Raw genomic sequence first — 26,473 nt, 5'->3', positions numbered from 1 at the left:
GGGTCAAAAATGGGGGTTTACAATGTTGCTTCCCATAGAGATTTTGGACACAACTACAGCTCGATCCGTGGATGGAATTGCACTAAATTTGGCAAAAAGGTAACTTTTTGTTCAGAAAGCACGCTTTTTGTTATGTGAAGTAAATCCATTCAGTAGCTTTCAAGATATTAAATTAAATCCAAATTTGTTTATCTAGCCTCGTGAAACCTTCAAGAATAATGATGATCTTGTGCAGAGTTCCTGAACAGAGGGAGGGTAGGAATATCCTGACTCTCTAGCTCTGGTGTTGCGGTCCACTAGGGGCCCCACCAGGGCCAAAAAGCATTTTCCCCAAACAATTTGCTACGAAATCACAAATATTTGCAAATTTGTGGCAAAAATGTAAAACAAAACAAGTGCGGCTTCCCCTGCTTGTTTACACTATATCCCCCGGGTGGGCCAGGTCCCGAGGACATGTGACCACTAAAAATGAAAGGGAGAGGGTGCACGGGTACCCCTCCTTGGGCTATTTTTAGCCCTGGGGACCACCACTGCCCTGGGACTCACAATACGTGGTTTATGTGGGAGCTCTCCCAGACTCTCAACACCACTGTCCCTTATTTGCTGAACCAGCTATGTGACTCAAGCAACACCCAGAACCCAAAGCACTCTAACACCTCAAATCCCATGATAGCTATTAGAAGAGGTGCCTGTTGAAGGAGTGGCTCCTTACATCTTGCCTATATCCAGAGAGGGATCTCTGTGAGATTGTACACTCATAACATTTCATGCATTTGGCAAACAGCAGCTGTCATCAGTATTGCAATCTTTATGTTGGGTGCAGTGCCCTGAAGAGCCATTCCGATGCATCTTAGATAACAGCAGAGATTTCTAGTTTTTAGCACTTCATTTGTAATGAATTAATAAGTTCAGGATCCTAGAGATTGTCACTGCCAACTGACCAAGGTTTATCAATACTAAGGCTGCCTAGACTCAACATGACACTTTGTTCCTCTACTCTGAAGTTTGTTCCTGTTCATCTTAGCCTTTGAGGGTCTTTTTCATTTCTACTTTTTTCACTTACCATGTTTAAATATTTTTAGCGTCCTACTTCAATCTCATTGTTTAGACAGTTCACCTTCTTGCTTTGTGTACGATGACAAGTAACCACTGATCTCCTAAAATGAGTGCCAATGCCATAGCTGGCACAATTAATACACCGAGAGCCAGATGTACGAACCACCAATTTGCGACTCGCATACTACGTCACATTTGCGACTCACAATTTGTGACTCACAAATTGGGATGCATAACAGTATCTCAGACACTTTTTGTGATTCCTAATGGGGTCGCAAATTGCATGCGTTATTAATATTAATGAGGCAGGCACAATTGCGACCTCATTAGGAATGGATAGCACTCACAGGGATTGTGGCCGGCAGACCACCATGCCTGTGACTACTTTTTTAATAAATAAATGACTGTAGTGAGGTCCTCGATGGTAATGGATCACATCAATGGGGCAACACAGTTCTTATCAGCACCAGAGAGTTATAGTACTGTGCTGCCCCATTGATGTGATACATTACCATCAAGGACCTCACTACAGTCATTACTTTGAATCCAACCTACGGTGGACCATACCCTGAAGACCCCCTTTCTTTCCTTCTTCAAATCGGGCTGTCCCTTGGTTCACTTTGTCCTGAGGAAGATCCGCTGTACTTACTAGTCAATCACACACCTCTCTGGGTTGAAACGTCAACGTGCTTGTCATAATCCTGACCCTACTCTCTCCGTCTCATGTGAAATGGAAATTTAAATCCCAAGCAGCGTGCAGATTTATGTACCTAGGGATGGATGTTCTTTGAATGACCAGTTGTTTGCCATCTATACAGCACTGTATATATCTCGTTCACACTTAGCACTTTTTTTGCACTTTTTTCACCATATCACTTGCGTTGTTTGAACAACTCATATGTTCATGAACTGTGACAGCCTTCTAATGTTATCTCGACACCATAAAATGTAAAAGAACATCAGCCGCGGTTGGCAGTAGGAGTTCCTGTAGGGCAGTGACGTGGGGAGAGGGAGGGGCAGGGTGGGGGTAGTATTGTATGGATTACGGAGTTTAACAGGTAAGATATAAATAAATTAAAAAATAAATTTCATTGCGCGCACTGCATCGCATTTGGTGATGCAGTGCGGGCAACGAAATTTGTTTTATTTATTTATACATTTACATACCTGTTAAACTCCGTAATCCATACATTACTACCCCCCACCCTGCCCCTCCCACTCCCCCTCCCCACGTCACCGGCCTTCAGGAACTCCTACTGCCGACCGCGGCTGAAGAACATATTGAATTATCCCTATATACATCTTCAGATTTACTCAATTTCTTTGGTGTGTTTTTATCCTTCGTTCTCTTACATTTTCATTGATTATTACTGAAAAGTTTTAGTACTGTTTTCTAATTGTTAATATTCAGTAAATTAGACATGAATCTCGAAGAAGGCCTATTACAAACTCATCCCCGTCAGATATTATAACAGAATGTTTTAAATCCTGTTACCTCTCTAAATGGCATGTAAATCAGGTATCTTGCAGGCATTGCAACTAAATGCCCATTTTGTTGCGACCCTGTTAAAAATGTATTCATTTATTTCAATTGAAATATTTATATATGGTGGACAACACCTAAAATGACATCATAGACATTTACACACCTCAAGAGAATTCCCAAACCTACAGAGACCAGAAAGAGATATCACAACAGATGGTTTCTATGAAGGTTCTGGTTGAAGGTTATACAGAGTGAGCAAGGGTAGGTCAATAAGCTTCATTGTCTGTTTAATATGAAGCATTTCATCTATTGCTTTACCAAGGTGTATGATTGTGTTGGTACAAGGGCTTGATAAATGCTTGAAAGAAAACAAATGTTTCTTTCCTGCTAGACTTAGCACTGCACATATCTACTGTCCCACAGCCAACCCAGCTGCACATTTCCCTGTTCTGAAAGTGTATCGTCTTGTCGAGAGGCTGTGAGAGAGTGTGTACTAGAGTGAGGTTGAAGCAAGGAGACAATCAACCTCAAAGAAAACTACATGCCCAAGCAGGAGTGGTCTTACAAACATTGTTCACTCAGCCCTGCTCCGGCACCCCAGACTGCTTCCAGGGCTCAGTACTGGAGCCACGTGGTGGTACAGCATGACCAAGTGTGCTTTGGTTGGAGAAGGAAGCAGTGTTGAGATGCATAAAGTGGTCACTCATATTCTATAACATTATATTATGCTGCATGGGGATATTCTGGGGCAGATTTCCAAGCCCCGTATGCCACATTTGCGCCGCCGATGCGTCACATTTGTGACGTAGCGGCGGCGCAAAGCCAGCGCCATGCTGCGGGGTATTTACAACGTGACGCATCTAGGGAGATGCATCACGTTGTAAAGCCCTGCGCCACATGTGGGTGTTCTGGTAGAGGGGCGGTCCGCCTAAGGAGAGCCTCCGAAAAGTGGCTGAGTGAAATCTACAAGATGTCACTCAGTCACATTTACGGCCATGTTGCGTCAAAACCCTGCGGCTGCTTAAAGCAGGCGTAAGGATTGACGCAGCATGTTAGGAATAGGGGCACCCCGAGCCTTGCTGGAGCTGCGTCGCAAGCAATGTGCTGCCTTTCCGCCGGGGTATGCGACACGCATCTGGTCATCCGTGTGCCACGATGCGCCGCATTATAATACGGCGCATCAGTGGTGGCGCACAGGTGGTCAGATGCGTTGCAACTCTTCTGGCGCATTCTTGCTGATTAGCAGAGATGCGCCAGAAGTTGTAAATCTGCACCTTAGTTTGTTATTAACTTACTTGTCTCAGAATTTTAGGCCCAACCACAAGCCAGGATCTTTAACAATGGAAAAGTTGTTTAACTGCTGGTGTAGTTGAAAGCAAAGAGCTGTAGTGCTAGTGGGACGTATGACCCATTAAGCCTAGTATGTTTTTGAGTAAACAGGGGGAAGTACTAATACACATATTTAAATTTTGGTGCAGGGGGCCCATAAGAGCCATTACTGCACTCTGCTAGTCCAGTCTCTAAAGGAGCACCCACCAATCCCCTTCTAACAATAGTTATATCCTGGACTCGTACCATTGTACCATGTAGATTCTAATAATAATTGTAATCATCACAATAACAAGACAGTTACAGTACTATTTCCAGTGTCTGGTTGTGCTAAATATTTTTTTGTTAGTGTAGGAAATTTATGTAATCCAGTCAGGGCGCTGGCAGATGTTGCACCCATGTAAACTCCATGTAATATAACAAATATATATATATATATATATATATATATATATATATATATATATATATATATATATATATATATATATATTACCTACTGGCAGTTGCCAGTAGGTACTTATAGTTAGACCTAGTTTCCATAGGAACAACTTCTTTTGATTTACCAATAACTTTGGTGCCGTTTAACGAATCATCGCGAAATGTTCAAAACTATCGGAGCAGTCACTTCAGGTGCTGTCTTGAAAATTTTAGGGAGATCCATCAATCGGGGGTGAGAAAAAAGGCAGTCTCCCAAGGGGTTTTTCCAATGTTAATTCCCATCGGAAACTTTAGACACAGATACAGCCAGAACTGTTGAACAGACTTACACCAAATCTGGCATAAAAGTTGATCTCAGTTCAGAAAGCACTTTTTTTGTTAAATAGTGTAAATCCGTTCAGTGGTTGCTGAGAAATCTAAAGAAATTTCCAGTTGTATATCTAGGGACGCAAAGGATTCATGAACCCTCCCAATCTCGTGCCTGAGATCTGATTGTCTTCCAACACTTCAAACCAGGAAGTGTTGGCAGCCATCTTGTGGCTCGTTGAACCAAGTCACAAGACAAAAGATTTTTTTAAAAAGAAAAGACGGCACGGTAGAAACACCCTGTTTTCATACGCCTGTTCAGCAGGTCTCACAGGAATCCCCAGGGCAAAACCAGCATTTTTAAAAGAATTTGGGTGAGAGTCGCGGTGGATCTGTGAATCCTTCTGAAATATTATTTCATTTAGGCCCCCAGGTGGGGCAGGTCTAGGGGGCAATATAAAATATTGATGAGGGGCCCTGCATGGCCCCCTGCAGCCTCAGGGACCACCACCACCCCAGGGCTGATTCAGTGAAATGTGGGAGGCCACACACCCCCAGTGCTGCTCCGGGCACCGCCACTTCCCAGGGCCATATTAAATTATATTAAGTGGGAGGGCTCTATCCCCACCCACACAGCCCCAGGGACTGCCACCTCACTGGGGCTATATTAAATAAAAATTGTGGAGGGCTCCTGCCCCCCTATGCAGCCCTGGGGACCACCACCTCCCTGGGGCTTAATATTTGCATGTTTGCAGCTCTCTTTGACCAAAAGCAATGCTGGCTCCCACAGTAGGCCAATATTGCCCAGGGATGGGCAATATTGGCCTGAGGAGGGAGCAGCACAGGTCCCCTCTCCATAAAAAAAAAATATATATATATATCAAAAATCACAGTCCTGACACCAAACGTTTCTTTTCCAAAACGACCAGGAACGGACCACCACACTGTAAGCGTTTTTTTCAGTGCTTTGTTTATTTTTCTAACAGCATGATGTGTTTCGACTGGGCTACCCCGGTCTTGATAACATGACATGCAGAGACCCAATGCGTGGTTAAATGCTATTACACTCACAGCTAGCTCCTCCTATTGCACTCATAGAATTGGACACCAGAATATACAGAGAAAGGTAACTGTGGAAAAAACCAAATGTAACAAACCATGTTAAAATATAAAGATCGTTTCTCATACGGTAATCATTTAAACATAATTGTAATTGTTATATATTGGTTATATCCTAAAAGGAAAATGATCCTATTAAATACACATAAGACATACTGGGCACGTGCCCCTAGACGTAATGGAATAAGTATCACCAAAACGTGCATATATATCATGATTCCTAGATTCCAATATAATATCTAAAGTCTGAGGTCAGAGGAAAGTGCTAAGTGCAAACAAAAGTAGTGAATTTTAAAGAAATGTGTACCATCCAAAAATTGATCAAATAAAAAATAAATGCAGTTCAACTATTAAATTCATAAGTAGCTAGCACACACTTAACCTTAAATAAATGAAGCAAATGATAAGACCGTCAATAATTCAAATATTCAATATACAGTAAGGTGCCTAATGCAGAATTACTTCGAAATCCAGAATCCATCAGTTCATAAAGTGCTAATGCAATAACTTATTAATTAACAGAGAATCATGTTGACTCGATTGATAAGTTTTAAATATGTGCAAAAAGAAGCTCAAAATGAAGAACACCATTGTGATCTAATTAATGTTCATTCTTAAATACATAAAACCTATTTAGAAACATAGACTAATTTTAATAAATACTAAAATCATGCACTAACAACAATCCACCAGAATCCCACTCCTCACAGACACCGAGTAAACACCAGTAAAACCATAAATCCAGTAAAACCAGTAAAAATCCGATAAAAATGAAGATAAAATTCCAATAAAAAGTCATTCATCCATAAAAAAAGTATGTATCAAAAAATTAATTGCGGTACAGGAAATAGCAGCATAATGATATATAAGATGGATATCATAAAAAATTATATAAACCATTAGGGGTGGGCGGACATTTCTGTTCCGCCCACGGAATGTGCGGAAATTTGCACCTTCCGCCTTCAGCAAAGAAGGCGGAAAAACGGAGCACATTTCTGCACATTCGCAGGCGGAACGGGAGTTGCCCGCCTGCCTGCCTCCCGCTTCCTGCCCGCCTCCCGCCCGCCTTATTAAATTATATTTAAAGGCTAAAATACAAGTTAAATAAAACTTACCTTATTGCGCCGCAAACTTCCCCATCGCGGCTTCATCTTGGAAACTGCACATGCGCATGTGCAGTTTCCAAGATGAAGCCGCGATGGGGAAGTTTGCGGCGCAATAAGGTAAGTTTTATTTAACTTGTATTTTAGCCTTTAAATATAATTTAATAAGGCGGGCAGGAGGCGGGCGGGAAGCGGGCGGCAGGCGGGCGGGCTCGCGTAACGTAAATAGTGTGGAGAGGCATGGAGATTGGTTCAATCTCCGTGCCTCTCCACGATAGTCCCTTCTGTGACTTCCGCCCACCCCTATAAATCCTCTCCAGTATTCAATCCATTAGGCATTTTAGTGTCAAGTTGTAAATTGTATTGGCTCTCTAGTTGACGCAGCTTTTTTTCTCTATTGCCTCCTCTTATCAATTTGAGGACTGCGTCAGTTACAAAATAACTTAGATCTTTCCAGTTGTTTTGATGGACTAATTTAAAATTACGTGCCACTGGGTAATTAGAGTCCGAATTGACAATAGCACGTAGGTGCTGTAAAAAGTGATTAAAAACCTGGAGCTTAGTACTGCCTATGTATTTTAACTGACATGTGCATTCAAGTACATAGACATCATGATCTGTCTTACAAGTAAAGGGTCCTTTGATTTTAACTGGGGTTGAAGAAAAGGCATCAAGGAATTCCAGTTTATTGGTACCAAACTTGCACGCCCGACAGGAACTACACTTGTAGAGTCCTGTTCTATTGGACAACCAATTGCCTGTGTCACGTACTTCCGGACTAGATTTTTTATAGATATATATGAAGGCCTGGGGATGGCGTCCCCAGGGCAAAAATTGGTCTGGGGAGGTGGGCACGCTGCCCCCCTCCCCTTTAAAAAAAAAAATATATATATATGAAGCCCCAGCTCTGGGTGATGAGATCTCCGGCGTTGAAATAGGCTTTGGGAGGGGGGTGATGCAGTCCACTCCCGTTTTTAAAAAAACAATTGATAAATAAAGGCTTGGCACTGAGGATGGTGTTCCTGGGGACGAAAACAGTCTCAGGAGGAGGACCAAGCACGCCCCTCTATTTAAAAAAAAAGGTAAATAAAGGGCAGGTCTCCGGGATGGGGGGCATTAATAATATTATTCTTTTTTTCTCACGTGGAAGGAGTTGCAAACTCATCACGGCGCTCAGCATGACCCCTGTGTAACATTGAAGTGGAGTCACGGAACCACATTAAATAAATAAATAAATAATCTTATAAGGGGATAGTGTCCCTGGGGCCCAAAACAGCCTCAGGAGGGGGATTGAGTGGTCCCCCTCCTATTTAAAAAAAGTTAAATAAAGGCCAGGTATCGGGGGATGGGACCTCAGGGGCCCTCAGAAGGGTGAAATTAATAACAATAATATTTTTTTCTCATGTTTAAGGAGTTGAGAACTAATAACAGCTCTCAGCTCGGCCCCCCTGTAACATCGTGGTGGAGTCACGAATCCACCTTAAATAAATAAATCTTATCACGGAGCTACTCAGAGTGAAGTACACACTTACATTTAAAGTTGCAAAGTTATAAAACATTTTACTATTTATAGATTTAAAAATACAGCAAAAAAGTTTAAATGTGTTATTTTTTATTGAATTTGTGCTTTTGTTTTGTGAATGTGCGATGGGTTTGCGAATCCACAAAATATTTTTTGAGGTATATCATTTTTTAAAAAATATATACTTTTCACTATTGGGTTATAGGGTGGCTCTAAGAAGAGCCTCTGTGTTCATTATGACTTTGTTGTAGCTACATGTAAGTACGAATGCACAGTTTCAGGTTGCTGACAAACACCCTGTTCTATTCATCTGTGAAGTAAACTCCATCACTTCTGTAGATGTTATCCATGTCAAAACGCAGATTGTTGTTGCAGATAGAGCCCATGTTATGGTCTCTGGGATATGCAGATACAGCTTTATTAACATGCTTCCTGGCTTTGTCAATCTGTGGACAAAACTGATTTGATCACTTCCATTTCTGTCTTTGGCATATATTAGAGTATACAGAGATAGTGTGAGGGAAAAGTTACAATAGTTGTGCAAATATAGCCTTCATTAGGATTTCCAATACTACTCCAGTCAGTGTGCCTAGGTCATTGCCACCACAGTGCACAATCATGAGGTCAGGCGGTTGGAAATTCAAAAAGCTTTTAACCAAAAACAGAAATTGTTGCCACTTTAATCCTCACTGCCCATACCATTTAATATCCACATTATGCAAACCCAGGTCCCGGTAAATAGCTCTGTCTCCAGCGTACATATTGGCCCCAAAAAAATAGCTGTGACTTACAATCCATACTTTACGCATATTGAAGGGATGTGTGCAAGGAATCATTAATGTCTGTAGCTTAGTAAGTCAGCTGGTATAATGAGAGGAATCTAAAATGGCGGACAGAATGTGGTTTTAGAAAAAGCAGATAAGTCATTGGGTGTTCATAAACATTGGTTATTTAAAAATAGGTTGCATGTTATTTTGCAAAACAAAAATATTTGTGATTGGTTATGGGGAAACATAGTCAACCAAACCTGGTATTGTGGCTGGGTCCAAACTGGGTGGCGTAGTGGGCAAAAGGAGAATGGATTTAACCCAGATCTCTTGACTGGTAGAGAATGTTTGAATCATTCAGCATTCCGTCGATCATTTGTTGTAGTTACACTTTTTGTCCTAAGTGGGATGGGTATGCCCAGACATGGGTCCCTTGCTCACTTTGCCACTGGATTCAAGCTAGCCTGGCTGGTGAAGGGTGACATTCTTCGAAAACGGTCCCAGGATGCTTGTTTCCGGTCCAGGGAGGACCTGGCTTGGCAGTGCGGTCTGGACTGTTCACATGAGGCACAGGGTCAAGACTGATTTGCATATGGCTGGATCAAAACTGGGGTGGCGTATTAGGCAAACGAACAATGGATGTAACTCATGTCTCTTGACTGGGGGAGAATGTTGGAATCATTCAGCATTCCGCCAATCAATGGTTGCAGTTGCACTTAAAAATACAGCGAACCTTTGACCTAGTGGTAGAGTTCGATGTTGCAGAAATGGTTACTATGGAAACTAAGGTGAAGCACCGTGGGGGAAGGGTTTAAATTAAACTGTACTTTTTAAATATAAAAATGAGTGGTATATATGATATATGTTTGAAAATTAAGTTTTTTCAAATCAGTAATATGTTTAGAAGTGATATGTTTAAAAAGAATATTAATAGTAGCATTGTAAATGAGTTTTTGAAATCACATAAGGGTTCGCAACTCCATTGCGACGTTACACCAGGGGTCACACTGGGCACTGCGTTGGAGTCGCGTCTCCAGTAAGTTACATAACCAGATTGGGTTTCTTTAGGACAGACTAGAAAAGGATTAATATAACTTTCCAATAGGAAGTGGTTTCACATTTTGAAAAAATGAAAAGGAATATTTTGATTTGTTAGTAACATTAATTTCTCTGGAAAATGAGATGAACAATTTGCCATTACTGGTTCTTTCTTATTGACATTCGTACATCACGTTTATGGTGTGGAATATAATTTTTTTAAAGAATTTCTGATATTTTCATACTCTACAAAAGGATTTCAGGGGCAAGTTACAAATGTGTAAGGTGTGTAATGTATAGCTTGAGTGTTTCAATGATTGCAATTAAATTTTGAACTTTGACATGAAGTATTTATAAAAGTTTAAAAACATTAGAGAAGTGTGAAGTTTAAAATATGTTATCACATGTAGCAACCTGTATTATACTCTATATAATTCTACAGAAAGGTAGATTGCAAATAATTTGCATATACTGATACTTGAGCTTGAAACCAAAAGCATACTCTGTCAAATTTGAATGTCTGAGTGGTACAATGTCTCACATTAGTTTGTACTTCTCTGTGTTATTTTACACACAGGATGCAGCTAATGATCATAACTTAAAAATATGTGGTCTATGATACCCCTCGTCAAATATTGTCAGAGCTACTTCAGCATTCTGTTTCAGAAGTAAAGATCAGTTAAGCAGGCAGTGATTGTGAAAGCACTTCAACAGAGAGTTTGATCCAGAGATCTAGTAAGTAAAAAGAGATCCATTCAGCTTCTTCTACATACATATTTGCACAGGATAAGGTAAGAAATAGAGGGAGTCTAGTACACATAGGCGTGCTTAAATTAATTATGTCTCCCCTAAAAGTCATTGTGGTCTCTGGAAAGATGCTGCATCCACAAGAGTAAAAACATCAGTTGATGGACAGAATGCAGAACAATTTCATACATTCACCCCAGTACAGAGATCTGGGCCTAAATCCATTGTTTTATTGTTCACCATGTCATTGCAGTTTGAACCCAGCCATATGCAAATCAGTCTTGACCATGTGCCCCATGGGAACAGTCCAGCCCGAACTGCCAAGCTAGGTCCTCCCTGCACAGGAAACAAGCATCCAAGGACTGGTTTCGGGCTTTCAGCCCTCATCAGCTTGGATAGCTTGATTCCAGTGGCATGGAGAGCACGGGACTCACGTCTGAGCATACCCGTCCCACTCGGGGTGACAAATGCAAAAACAACAGGTGATGGACAGAATGCAGAACAATTTTATACATTCACCCCAGTACAGAGATCTGGGACTAAATCCATCAAGAGTGGCATGGCAGGAGTATACGTTTCATTTTGGCTCAGCCCGGGCATTAGGACTTCTGACTCTCTAATCAAACTGGAGAGAAAAGTGAAGTTTAAAGAATCTTCACAGATGTATTAACCTCTGTCATAGTCCATATAAATCTCTGCATAGGTACTCTGGGAGTAGGCCGCAGATAGTGAGGTGTATGCTTTAAACTGAAAGAGTACTCTGTCAGGTTTGAATGCCTGACTACTACCATGTCTCAGGTGTGTGTGCACTTTAACAAGTAGTCTGTGCTGCAGCTGACAAACCTGACTTACAAACTATACAGCCTATCATACTGCTGCACTCATCTTGTTCGAGGTACTTCAGCATTCAGTCCCAAAAGCACAGATCTCTTACCTAGGCAGGCATCACAAAATCACTCGAACACATACCAGCTGTGCTATGTAATGAGCAGAAAGTGGTTCATGATGCTTCTTTTAGAGATATTTTAAAAGCATAGCGTGTCAAACAGGTGTACTCTAGTACGTACAGGCTTGCTTGTATGTATTATCTTTTCTTTGTAAAGGCAATGACACTGTCATTAAGGTCTCTAGAAAGATGTTGACATTCACAAGAGTGGAATAACTGGAGTCGGCGTTTCATTTCGGCTTGGTCTGGCATTGCAACATCTGCCTCTCTAATCAAACTGGTAGAGAAAAGTGAGGTTTAAAGCATATTCCCAAATGTATTAACCTCTATCCTAGTCAATATAAGTCTCTGCATAGGTACACCGGGAACAGGCTGAAAATAGTGAGGTGTGAGCTTTAAACTAAAAGCGTAGTCTCTCATGTTTGAATATCTGACTGCTACCATGTGTTTTGCATATCTACACTTCAATGTGTAGTCTGATGCATGTGGTGCAGCTGACTAGCCTAACTTAAAAACTATACAGCCTATAATACTCCTGCACACATTCTGTCACAGCTACTTCAGCATTCAGTCTCAGAAGCACAGATCTCTTAGATAGGCAGGCATTACAAAATGACTTTAAGAAACAGCTTCATAACCGGTTGCCCTGTGTAATGAGCAGAAAGTGATTCACGTAGCTTTTTTTATAGACATTGAGAAAGCATAACATGTGAAACAGGGGTAGTCTAGTATGTATAAGCTTGCTTGAATGTATTATCTTTCCTCTAAAAAGGCACTGACACAGTCATTGAGCTCTCTAGAAAGATGCTGACATTCACAGGAGTGGAATAACTGCAGTTGGCGTTTCATTTTGGCTTAGCCCTGGCATTGCAACTTCTGCCTCTTTAATCAAACTGGCAGAGAAAGTTGAGGTTTAAAGCATGTTCCCAGCTGTATTAGCCTCTATACTAGTCCGAATAAGTCTCTGTATAGGTAAACTGAGTAGGCTACTGATTTGAGGTATGTGCATTAAACTGAAAGAGTACTCTGTCAAGCTTGAATGTCTGACTGCTACCATTCTCAGGTATGTCTGCACTTTAACGTTTAGTCTGATATGTGTGGTGTAGCTGAAAAGCTAATCAGACTATCACACTCCTGCACAAATCTTGTTAGAGCTACTTCAGCATTTAGTTCCAGAAACACAGATCTCTTAGCTAGCCAGGCATCACAAAATCACCTGGACACACACCTGTATACATGGCTGTGCTGTGCAATGAGTAGAAAGTGATTCACACAGCTTCTTCTACAGATTCTTAGAAAGCATATGGTGTGAAAAAGGGGTAGTCTTGTAAGTATAGGCTTGCTTGAACGTATTACCTTTCCTCTGAAAAGCAACTGACACAGTCATTGAGGTTTCTTGGAAGATGCTGTCATTGACAAGTGTGGCATGACAGGAGTTGGCCTTTCATTTTGGCTTAACCCTGGCATTGAGACTTCTGCCTCTCTAATCAAACTGGTAGAGAAAGGCGAGGTTTAAAACATATTTCCAGATGTCTATACTAGCCCATATAAGTTTCTGCATGGGTACACAGGTAGTTGGCTGCAGATAGTGATGTGTGAGCTGTAAACTGATAGTGTAATCTGTCAGGTTTTAATGTTTGACTGCTACCATGTTTTAAGTTTATCTGCACTTCAATGTGCAGTCTGATACATGTGGTGCAGCTGACAAGCCTTACTTAAAAACTATACAGCCTATCATACACCTGTACAGATTTTGTTAGGGCTACTTCAGCATTCTGTCCCCAAAGCACTGATCTCTTAGCTAGGCAGGCATCACAAAATCCCTTGAAGACACACCTTCATACCTGGCTGTGCTGTGTAATGACCATAAAGTGATTCATGCAGCTTCTACAGACATTTAGAAAGCATTCAGTCTGAAACAGGGGTAGTCTAGTATGTATAGGCTTCCTTGAATGTAATATATCTTGTCTACAAAGACAAGTACACAGTTATTAAGCTCTCTAGAAAGATGCTGACATTCACAAGAGTGGAATGACAGGACTTAGCTTGTCATTTTGTCTCAGCCTTGGCATTGTAAATTCTGCCTCTCTATTTAAGCTTGTACAGAAAAATGAGGTTTGAAGCATGTTCCTTGATGAATTACCCTATATACTAGTTCATATAAGTCTCTGCATAGGTAAACTGGGAGCACGCTGCAGATAGTGATATATGTGCTTTAATCTGAAAGCATACTCTTTCAAGTTTGAATGTCTGACTGCTATCATGTCTCATGTATATCTGTACTTTAATGTGGTGTAGCTGATGAGTCTCACTTAAAAACTTTACAGCCTATCATACTCCTGCACAAATTTTGTTAGAGCTACTTCAGCATTTAATTCCAAAAGAATAGATCTCTTAGCTAGGTAGGCATTACAAAATGTATTCAACCCACAGCTTCGTACCAGGTTGACCTGTGTAATGAGCTGAAAGTGTTTCAATAATCTTCTTCTCCTGATATTTAGAAAGCATAAAGTGTGAAACAACGGGAGTATAGTATGTATAGGCTTGCTTGAATGTAATATCTTTCCTCTAAATATTGACATAGTCATTGAGGTCTCTAGAATGATGTTGACTTTCACAGACTGGCATGACAGGAGTCGGCCTTTCATTTTGGCTTAGCCCTGGCAGTGTGATGTCTGCCTCTCTAATTAAAATGGTAGAGAAAAGTGAGGTTGAAAGCATGTTTCCAGGTGTATTAGCCTCCATCCTAGTCCATAAAAGTCTCTGCATAGGTACACTGGGAGTAGACCACAGATAGGGAGGTGTGTGCTTTTAACTGAAAGTGTACACTATCAAGTTTGATTATCTGACTGCAACCATGTGTTAGTTATGTCGGCATTTCTATGTTTAGTCTGATGATTACCCTAATTTAAAAAAAGTATTCAGTCTTTTGTACCCCTGGTAAAATATGATCAGAACTATTTCACCTTTAGTGCCAGAAGCATAGAGATCTGTTTGCTAGAGCAGGCTGATAGAAGTATTTGAATACACAGGTTCATATCTGTCTATCTTGTTTTATAAGTAGAAAGTGATCCATGTACAAAATGAAAGGGTATACCAATTAATACAATATTTCTGACAGATTTTCAAACATTTACAGCTTTTCTAATGTGCACAGTTAGAAATCCTACATATATATTGCCAATGGAGACAACGGCAATCTAATTTAAGTAACCTATTAGTAATTGCTTTGAATAATATCTGAACAATTTAAAATTACTAATTTATGTAACATACTATTAAAACAGTTCTTTGTTTTAGATATTTACCTTACTTAATGAAAAAAACTTAAAGGTGGCAAGAAAGTATGAACAGAAGAGCTAAAACAGTACTACTTAAAGAAGAGTGAAAAGAAGAAATTAGATGATGCAAACAATCTTATACAGGAAAAAAGCATCTTCTGGTAAGAGAACTAAATACTTTCTTACAACCGTATTACAAAGATTGAAAAGTGTAAACAAAAGAGGATTACTCATGTTTAAACAACTTTAAACTGTACAAAAACAACAAACAAGGAGACAGAAACAGTATATAGATAAAAGAGGAAGAATAGTTTGAAGTATAGTCATTCAGAATGTATTGAAGAATACAAAACAGTATAAAAGAAGATCAGCAGCTCATAAACAAAAGCAATGAAGTGAAAGTGTAGTAGATAACGCTTCTGAGGTGAAACTAAAGTGATTTATCTTAATATTGAACAGATTGAGAACACTGGATGCAAAAGTGCTCTGCATGAAGGAGAAAAGCAACAGAAAAAGACTGGTTAATAGTGAAATTACTACAGCTCTTTTGCATGGTTCTCTAGGAGATGTACAAAAAGTCTGTGATGGTATACCATTTTGCTTTTTTGGTTCTGAAGAGGAGTGTAGGGAAAGTAAGGACTTCATATCTGCAAGTGTAGTAGAACAGGACAGAGATATTAGTATTGATGATTTTACAGAAAAAAACGACAAAGTTTAACCCTGTTTCCTATGAAAAACCAAACTATGATTGTATTTGTTGTTGACGCACTCACCACAAATGTCAAACTAGGAATGTTGATTTATATTTAAAAAGTGAAAAAGAAAATAATAATAAGTGGCAGCAATTTACTGTTTATTTATTTGAAAAAGGACAATTTCAGTTGTCCACCGATGAAGTAATATGTAAGCACTGTTACAACAAATTAGAAGAAAACAAAATGCCAGCTAGAGCAATACATAACAACTTAGAGTTGGTACCTATTTCTCAGAAGCTGGCAGATTTAAATGTATATGAGTCTCTTATTACCCAATCTGTACACCCATTCCAGGCCTTAGTTCATATGGAGCCTAAGACAGGTAAGCTGCCACCAACACATTTCAAAAAGGTCTCAAAAGAAGAGCTGTACACTAACCTTTAGATTTGAAGAAAAATATTTAAACTGTTGGTGTAGACAGAGGCAAATGAGCCAGTACCTATTCTAGTAATTGATGTACCAGCAAAGAGTAAAATAAATCTGTCAAGAGTTTGTAGATGTTATTGAACTTTGAAATGCAACATTGTGTCTGGTACAGAATATTATTTATTATAAAAATGTAAATGTTGATGTAGAAGTACGATGCCTACAAGATGAAACAGTAATATCAACTGGCCAAATTGAAAAAGTGGACAAATTCAAAAGTGAAGAGATTTAAGAACCATTATCTCATACATCCTCCCCGCTCAAAAGAAATCATAGGAAACACTATTGAATTATTTCAAATGAAGGAAGCAAAAGTAGCTCCCATAAGTATATGGGAAAAAAGTTTAGAAACTTTCTGTTTTTCACAGCTATTCCCCACTAGAGGAGTTGGATGATTTGATGACCGAGCTCTACGGATTCCAGCATCAGAATACCAATCAACCAGGTTGTACACTGAAGATCCCAAATTTTGGCAGTGCCTTCCATATATGTTTCATCTTCTATTTGAGAGTGATTACTCTGGACATTCGATGCAGTTAACCATATATAAAATACAGGAGTTCATCTTCAACAGGTTTCTGCAAAAGAGTTCATGGAGAAAGTTAAACAAAGGGATGAAAATTTTGATTCTCATGTATTCAATTTTATTGCATGCCAATGTGGCACCAATGAATATTAGTATCGCCGTCATGGTGAATCTAAATGCATGTTAAGAACCCTAGGTACACCTACTTTGTTTCTAACACTCAGTTGTGCTTAATATACGTGTAATGATTCACTTGAATTCCTACGAGAAGCAAAATCAAATATAAAAAACATTAAACAGAAGACAGCTGTAGAACTGTGTCCCTTGTATCCCACGAATGTCTGCAGGTATTTTAACCATAGTTTTCAAGGTATGATGTAATTTGCCTGTAATAAAAGCATTACACCTCTTGGCGAGGTAACTGATTTATTTTGGGGGAAAATAGTACCAAGCCAGAGGTGCTCCTCATATGCACATGCTATTATGGATAAAGGATGCACTAAAAATGGAACAGATAGTGATGTAGATGTTTTGTCTTTCATCGAACAGTATGTTACATGTGCCATTCCAAGAGAAGGAGGAGAAAACCGCTTGAGACAACACGTTTTACGGTTTGAAAGCATTAGATGTTGAAAATACTACCAGCTAAACTACAAATGTAAAGGAAACTTGTTGTTTTGGATTCCCGCAACCCATAACATGCAAAGGAAGAGTAAACAGCTTTTTATCAGCAGTAATACATACAATAACTGGGAATTACCCCAAGAATACATACAACTTAAGAAAAACGGAAGCCTCAAAGTATAATAATAACTATAATTCTGTCATTTTGAAAATGTGAAATGCAAACATGGATATTTAGCTTGTTGAGTGGAACTCAATCACTGTTGCTTGTTATGTACATCATATATTACAAAATCTGAGAAGTCAGAGATGAAATAAATGTGGGAAGAAATTTCCACTAATAAGAGTCTCAGCAAGAAATTGTACAGCTTTAGCTTGAAGATGCGTTCCCATAGAGAGACAGGATATTATGAAAGTACGTATCGGTTGAACTCTGCCAGTTTGTATTCAAAGTCAAGAGGAATCATTTGGGTAAGACTAGGCCTAGCCTCCACATGAAACAGAGTATTACAATATTTTCCAGAAATCAAATACTGAGCAGAGTATGAGCCAGAAAACCCTGATATTGTCAAAACTAAAATTTCAGATACATACAATCCCAAAAGAGTCCATATCTTGAAGACATGTCTGCCTGAAATACTTCAACATTACAGGTTTAAAAATAGTGTTAAAGAAGATATAAAAAACAAAAAATATGCAGAAATTGGATGTGATTGATGTTTAGTGAAATATGCCAAAATAAATCTTATTAACCACAGAAAACTCAGTTGCAAAACTCCAGATAAGAGATAATCAGGTACATGCATCATTGGTGCCGTTTGCGATTCCTTAATTGCGAAAATTAAGGAATCGCAATTAAGGAATCGCAAACGGCAATGCATCAAGAAATTGCAAAAGTATTAGCGATTTCTTAATATTCCTTATTTGCGATTCCTTAATTGCGAATCGCAAATAAGGAATCGCTTTACATTGATTCCTACGGGCCTAGAGGCCCATAGGACTCAATGGGAAGGCATTTTCATTTTGCGAATTCGCAATTAAGGAATTGCAAAATAAGAATGCAATTTCAAGGGTGCAGGGGGGTCCAAAGGACCCTCCCCTGCACCCCTGGAATGTCACGTAAGTACATTTTACTCACACACATGTCCCAAGGGCATGTGTGTGTGTAACATGTAAGTGTCAAATATGCATTTATTTCCATTTTTTGCACTTTTCGTAAAATTAGAGAATGAACAGGAAGGAACATAAGCAGCCAAAATTCTGGTCCATTGAGTCCAGATCCACTTGGACAACCAATTATTGAAAATTAGGCTACAATAGCCATGAATGAAGGAGAAACTGCAATGCTGCAAACACAGAATGATAATATTGAGTTTGAGCAGTTAGAAGAACAACTAAATACTGCACAAAAAACATATATCTGCAAGTAAAATTACAACTAGAACATGGCTTCCTCCACAAAAAAAAGAATGTCAGTGTTCCTAATGTCAACCTATTCTATTATACATAAGAGGTCAAGCTGGAACAGGAAAATGTTTCTTAATTGAAGGTCTGACAAGTTATCTACACAGGACTACAGAATCACATTTATCTTGTCTCGTAACAGCACCAACTGGATTAGCAGCACCCATTAAAGGTATTACGTTGCATTGATTACTAATGCTAACTGTTGAACAGGATAATAAACTAGAATATCAGAAGCTATCTGCAGTAGCTTGTTATCAGGAGTACTGAAGAAACTGAAACTTTTAATAATTGATGAGGTGAGCATGGTTTCAAACGTAATGCTTGCTGTAGGAAGGTCGGATACTTCTGCATGGTTATCCCCACTTTTTGCTTGGTGCTATGCTGTTTCTGACTAATCTGACTGGGATCCTGTTAATCAGGACCCCAGTCTATCTGCTCTGTCCCTTTAATTGTTATGGTAAGCACTTAGGTACATCTCAGATTGGATACTGGGGTACCCTTGTCAGTCCCTAGTATATGGTATTAAGGTACCCAGGGCAAAGGTACCCCCGAGGTCTGCCATAGGCTGAAGCATGTATTATGCCACCTATGGGAGATCATCCAAACTAACTCTACAGGCCTGCCATTTCCATCCTGTGTAAGCTGGTGCTAGCACCATGTACGAAAGATATAGGTTTCCCTATATCTAAGGTCGCGGCACTTAAAACCTATAAGTCACCCCTACAAGAGGGCTTTTCAATCATGAAGCCACGGTGCTCGGTTCTGAGTGTGAGGGTGCCCCTGTATGAGCAGGACACCCCTACAGCCTCCAGAGTAAATTCTCCTGGGTTGTAACTGAGACAGCCATATACCATATACAGGGGCACCGCTTCATTACGCAATGACCCTCTTGAAACTGGCTGTAACAAGCCCTGTTATGTTTGGTATCAAACATGTTGGAATCATGCCTCCCATACCATAAACGATGTGGGAGGGATGATTCCAAGCACTGTAAAGGCCCTCTGTTAGGCCATCAGTGCTCCTGGTACCATTCTTCTAGACCTGGACAGTACAACAAGGCTGCTGCAGCACGATTCTGCTCTCCTGCTGCTGAGCCGAGCAGGGAAAGGCGAAGCAGTAGGCATCCTGTCACAGTGTGGTGTGGCCACCTCCCAGACAGGGTTTAGTGTATTGGGGCAGGGTGGGGTTACTTGCAAGCACCACATAGTCTGTGTGCAGGGGACAACTGGTATGCTTCCCCTTGTCCAGCCTCTCCTTAGGGAGGGACCCCTGTATCATTCCAGCCCTGTCTTTGGGGTATTTAAGGGCTTACCTGTGGATGGGTCCATAGATTGGTTGTGGGACACAATTCAATTCAGACACCACTTCAACTTCGACCGTCTGGGAACTCTGGACTTTGCTCTGGGCATCAAGGCTACAACTGGGAACACTCCTCTGCTTCTGATATCTTCACCCTGCTTGTCTGCTGTAACGTCCGTGTCTGTGCTCTATACAGGAAACCTTCCAAGGCTTGTGGGCATCCAAGATACCTGAAGGAATCTCCCTTGAAGCAGGCACCACAATTAAGCTGACCAGTCTGCTGACCCGGGCTCCCATGGACTCTGAAAGGCTAAGCAACACAGGTAGTAGTTCTCCACATCCCTAGTGGCCTGACCTGTCCTCTCACCCAGTTTGAAGCCAGTATCCCTTGTTTGAGCCGCAGCAACCAAATCCCTGTGCATGGTTTAACTTGCTGTTGGAAAGGCTTGCTGGCTTCCTTTCATCAAGATCTTTGAGCTCCAAGTAGCCCCAAACTAAAGCATCTCCAATGACTAGAATCTTTGACCACACTGCATTGCTTGGACCGTGAGCCTGCTTCTTTGGTGAGCTTCTTGAGGTCCTCTTCAACTCCAGTGCCTACCGTCTGGGGCTCCTCTTGAGGGTCATCTTTGAATTCTTTGGGCTCCCCTGATTGCTCAGGGCCTGCCCTGACTCCCCTGCTTGTGGTGAGCCTCCTGGACTTTACTGGTCCCAACATTGCACATTTTTCAACTTCCACATTGGTTGCAGTTGCCAAGGCTTGTTGGTGCTCCCACCGGACACCGACCCCATAGCTGTTGACATCTGATGAGGGACACCTTGTGTATGGCTCCTGGTCTTCCACAGCATCACCTGGTCCACACTGCTGTAGTTTCAAGGTCACTGTCAGCTCTCCTGCAACAGAGAAGTGTGGCTCACTGGTTAGAGCAGGCAGACCCTGAAGCAGAGGTCAGACCCGGACCAGGGTTCGATTCCCGACGCGGCAGGGTGTTGAGCTCATATGTCCACGGACTCGATAATTCTCGCTTCGGTGCCTGACCTAATCATGGGTTCACACTCTGCAACTCTGGGCATTAAGCTTGCTTAATCTCCACAACGGCCCCCCGCGGCGGGATGCCTGGCTTTCACCTTGGGGATGCCCTGTAGGGGCTATCTCACAGGGAAAAACCAGGACGGGTTCCCAAGGCAAGCGCGGAGATGCCCCTTCGGGGGTCGATTCTGGCGCTATATAAGAAATGTAATAATAATAATAATAATAATAACATATAACATTGGTGGGATTTCGTTATCCTTGCCTCCTGGTCACTCCTGAGTAGCATAGACTCTGTCCCCTCTGATTGCAGATGCTTCACATCTTGAATCCAACTTTGGGTTCCACAGGAGAGTTTCACCTTCTCCAGCAGCAGCATCTTTCTGAAGTTTCCCATTGAGTTCAACAACAGTTTCCGATGCCACTTCACACCTATGCACCCAGCTTGCCTGGTGCAGTTATCCCTGTTCCTAAGGTATCCACGGGGGGCTCCCCAACTTATTGTCTTCCACTGGGTTTCCCCAGGGTCCACTGGGAAGGGCCCTCTTTCTTTAAAATTGCAACTGCAACTTACATGTTGCGTTGTACTGAGAACGCTGTTGTGTTCCTACACTGCACACAACCTCTGTGGGTCTCCTAGATACTCACCTTGGATGGTTCCTTGGGTCCCCAGCACTTCTACATCCTCTGACTCTATCTTCACTCGGCTCGTGGTTACCATACCACTATTTTAGTATATGTTTTGGTCTCCCCCTGGGGATCACTGTGTGTTCTATGCTACTTACCTGTTTCTTTTGCAAAGTATTGTGTGCATTGTGTATATCTACGGCTAGGAGATATATGTATGTGTTAGTGAGTATCTTATAATAAGTACATATTCTTATAAATACAAAGTTTTTCACTTAATTTATACCTATAAGATTATGTTCTGGTAAAACAAGCTGATTTACACTCCTCCTGGACAAAGCCTGAAAGTTGCTCTCCACAGCTACCAATTAAAGCGCTTTCTAAGGTTGTCTAAGACCACTAAAATCACCATAAGGGTTGTCTGGAACAGTGCAAGGTGTCCACTTAAATAAGTGTACATCATATACTGAGCTAGCCTCTCACACTTGCCTTTTTCACAGTTGAGAATGCAACAGAATTTAAAAATAGAGTATGATGTACTGTTTGGAGGAAAGCATATCAATGCATTTAGAGACCTACTACAACTTACTCCTGAAAAAGGACAACCTGCTTTAAAAAACTTCTACATGATAAGAAAAGGAGATCATTGGGAAGTATTGGAAATGTAAATAGTTGGTTAAACTTTTAATATATTTAACTTGTTAAAAATGTGCAATAAGCGGCTGATGAAGATTTTGGAAATATTCTTAAAGACATAAGAATTGGCGTGTTGACAAAACATGGCAAACAAACTTGAGATAATTGGCTAATACGCAATCTGTCTACATTTGAAAAAACACCAGCAGAACTGATGTATAATATGCTTGCAGAAAATAAATCCATAGTTTGTTTAATGCATACACTGCATGTGTGTTCTAACTTTAATGAACAATTACTGAAACTGAAAAAAACAAGAAATTCTGGAAATTTAAGCTATTGACAAAATAAAACACCAATGAGTAACAATTCTACTAACTATAAAAAACTGCAGGATTAGAAAAGTGTTTACTTGTATGTAAAAACTGTTGAGTAATTTTGTGTTGTGATTTGAATGTAGAGAAAGGATTAATAAATGGAGCAATGGGTAAAGTTGTTGATTTTGCACATTTTCAAAATAGTGATGGAAAACTATTTTTGATTGTGAAATTTGACCAGATTAATAAAGTAAAACAGATTTGGCATCCTGTTGTACCTTTTTTAATGTGAAGTATTTGAATTTTCGAAGACAAGTTTCCTGTGTCTCTAGCATATGTAGTAAGTATAAGTATTCACAAATCTCAAGGTTTAAACATAGACAGAGCTTTTGTAAATATTGGAAGTAGTATGTTTAAAGAGGGAATGTCATATGTTGCATTGTCTCAAGTAAGAACATTGTCTGGATTGTATTTGAGAGAATTTGACGAGAGAAAATTTAGCGCTGATTTACATTGCATAAGATAGTATGATCACTTAGGAAGACTTTATGCTCCTGATTTAGGTGAATACTCAATATATTAGAAATGTGTACTATGTCCAAAACGGAAATATATGAAGCATTAAACTGAAGTTTTAGATAAGTAAAGCACTGAAGAGAAATTTGAAAGCAAAAAGAAAATGAAAATGGAAACTGATGGTGAAATTATAGGATACCAGTTGGAAAACAGTTCAGGTATCAATTGGTATGCTAAGATGGTTGTGAATGTAATTGTTTATTTACCATGCCGTCCTAATGAAAACATGGAAAACTGGGAAAAATTATTCTGTTCTGCACTACATCATTCATTTCAACAGTTGGTTACTGGCAGAAGTAAAATACATACTGCTCTGACATTTGACATCTTTTGGATGTATGTAGCGGTTCAGTGGCATTTACTCCCAGCATACAACAAGATGCACACACATTTATAATGGTCATGCTTGGAGTATTAGAAGGTGAAGGAATATATATAGATAACTCATTTGGACAAAGTTACAAATGGGAATATAACTGTGAAGATTGTTTGTGTAATTCTTCCACTGAAATTCATGCAGAACGATTCCTATACTTAACGCTACCACACTGCAAAACAGTGCCTCTTAACAAATTGATTTAAACAGCAAATCAAAATATGATCTGCTCAAACTGTAGATCAGACATAATGTCTACATTGCACAAACAAAGATTTGGAAAATATCTAATTTTAATTCTACAAAGTTGTAGAGCAGATGGAACCAAATTGGAAACAAAAATTACAAATTTTAAAGGAAGTCAAATATCTATTTCAGGAAGAACTTATACAACAGTAGTTAATATTTTTCACGAAGGAGCCTCTGCAAAATTTAGACACTATATTGTTTATTTATGGTGTAACAGTGGATGGACACTTTGCAATGATCACCACCTGGAATTCAAACCTAGATTGATTGCCTTCTCAATTACCAAATGTTTACATGTTATTTGATTCAGCCTATTGGGGTGATGCCAATAAAAAATGGAAAGCATTGGATTATTTTAGTATTCATAATTAGTGTTTTGCTTATTATTTTGCTTAATAGACATAACATTTAAAAAATGACTTAAAAAGCAAGTAGTACATATATTTATTCTCAATTATGTACCAGGTGTAATAGTAATAGTAAAATGTTTTTAAATCTAGTTATGGAAAATAGTAGAGTTCATGTAGACAAAAGAAGTGATTAAGATAGTAAGTACACATATTCATAATGATGTACTGTGCTGTTTGTTTTTTATACAATCCATTCAATTGTTTTTTCCTACTGTTTAATGATGATGCTACATTGAAATCACTGTGTATAGTGAAGTTATATGCCCTTCGAGATCAGTAAAAAAGGGAAACTGATGCTGATATCTAATTATAAAACAGTGTATTTTTTTTTAAAGATGTAAAATTGTTTTTTTTAACACAACATGCTTATCTATTACTTTTTATTTTTCTTCTTAATAGCAGTTACTGTTCAACACTGAAAACACCTTTAGTACTGTTTAGGACAATGCTACTCCAAAAATAGATTTACTAGATGATCTATGTAAAGTGCTTTAAAGGTAGGAATATAGAATTTAGTATTGATTATGGACTCTATATTTATTAGAAATATTTTACTGATCTACTAAACGATTATTTAACATGTACAAATATCTCATTGGTGTGAAACAGACAAAATCTACTACTTATAGGCTACTTTGCATGTGTCATCCCACCCCTGAAAAGCACTAGCGCACTCATTGAGATTTCTAGAAAGACGCTGTCACAAATAAAAGTGACATAACAGTAGTTCACCTTTTATTTTGTGTTAGAACTCCTACTACAAACTGACTCTGCTTAATGAAACTGTTATCGAAATGTGAGTTTTAAAACAGGTTGCTGAATGTATTAACCTCTATCCTCGCCCTTATAACTTTCCCAATAGGTATACTGGAAGCAGTCTATAGATAGTGATATGTGTGCTTGTAACTGAAAGTGTATTCTATTAAATTTGAATGTTTGCCTGCTTCCGTGTCTAAGGTATGTTTCCATTTGAACATGTAGTCTAACATGTGTGCTGCAGTCATTCATTCACACAGGCACTACGCTTGCCTCATCCATTCACTCGGGTACCACCCATGCACTCATCCAATCACCCAGGCACTACCTATGCACTCATCCAATCACCCAAGCACTACATTTGCAGTTATCCTGTCACTGAGGCACTACCTATGCACTCATACAATCATCCAGTCACTAACCATGTACTCATTCAATCACTGAGGCACTACCCTTGCCTCGTCCATTCACTGAGGCACCACCCATGCACTCATCCAATCACCCAGGCACTACCTATGCACTCATCCAATCACCCAACCACTACTTATGCAGTCATTCAATCACACAGGCACTACCCATGCACTCATACAATGACCCAGAAACTATCCATGCACTCATCTAATCACCCAGGCACAACCTATGCACTCATTCAATCACCCATGCACTACCATTTGTTCATCCATTCACTCATGCACTACTCATGCATTCATCCAATCACCCATGAAACAACCCTTGCACTAGCCCATTCATTCACACACTACCCATGCAATCATCCATTCATCGAATCACTACCCATGCACATATCCAATCACCCAGGCACTATCTATGCACTCATACAATCACCAATGCACTACCCTTGCCTCATTTATTCACCCACTAAAGAACAATAAGGGTATGGCTTAATTGCAGCAAGGCCGCGCCACTAACAAAATAAACAAAGACAATGCCAATGCTACAAAATCATTCAAGTACTATAAGATCAATGACCAAAACAATTGCCCTAAAGAAACCACTTGTTCCGTTTCGTTTACAAATCCAACATTTTTTTAATGTATTTTATATTGGTTACAAAATAAATTAAAATTAGATACTCTAAAAAGCTAAACAATTTTTTCTAAGATAAGGTTTTTTTAAAAATTTGAAGGGAACTCCTTCTATTGGAAATCGCACTCTCTCTCTGACCTCTCTAAAGTGCACATTTGTTCAAACATACAGTGACAGACCCATTCTTCTCGCGACAAAAGCAATACGAGTCCGA

Source organism: Lissotriton vulgaris, chromosome 10, assembly GCF_964263255.1.
Source record: "Lissotriton vulgaris chromosome 10, aLisVul1.2, whole genome shotgun sequence".
Lineage (NCBI taxonomy): Eukaryota > Metazoa > Chordata > Amphibia > Caudata > Salamandridae > Lissotriton > Lissotriton vulgaris.
The sequence above is the reverse complement of the archived record's forward strand: the minus strand, read 5'-3'. Positions refer to the sequence as shown.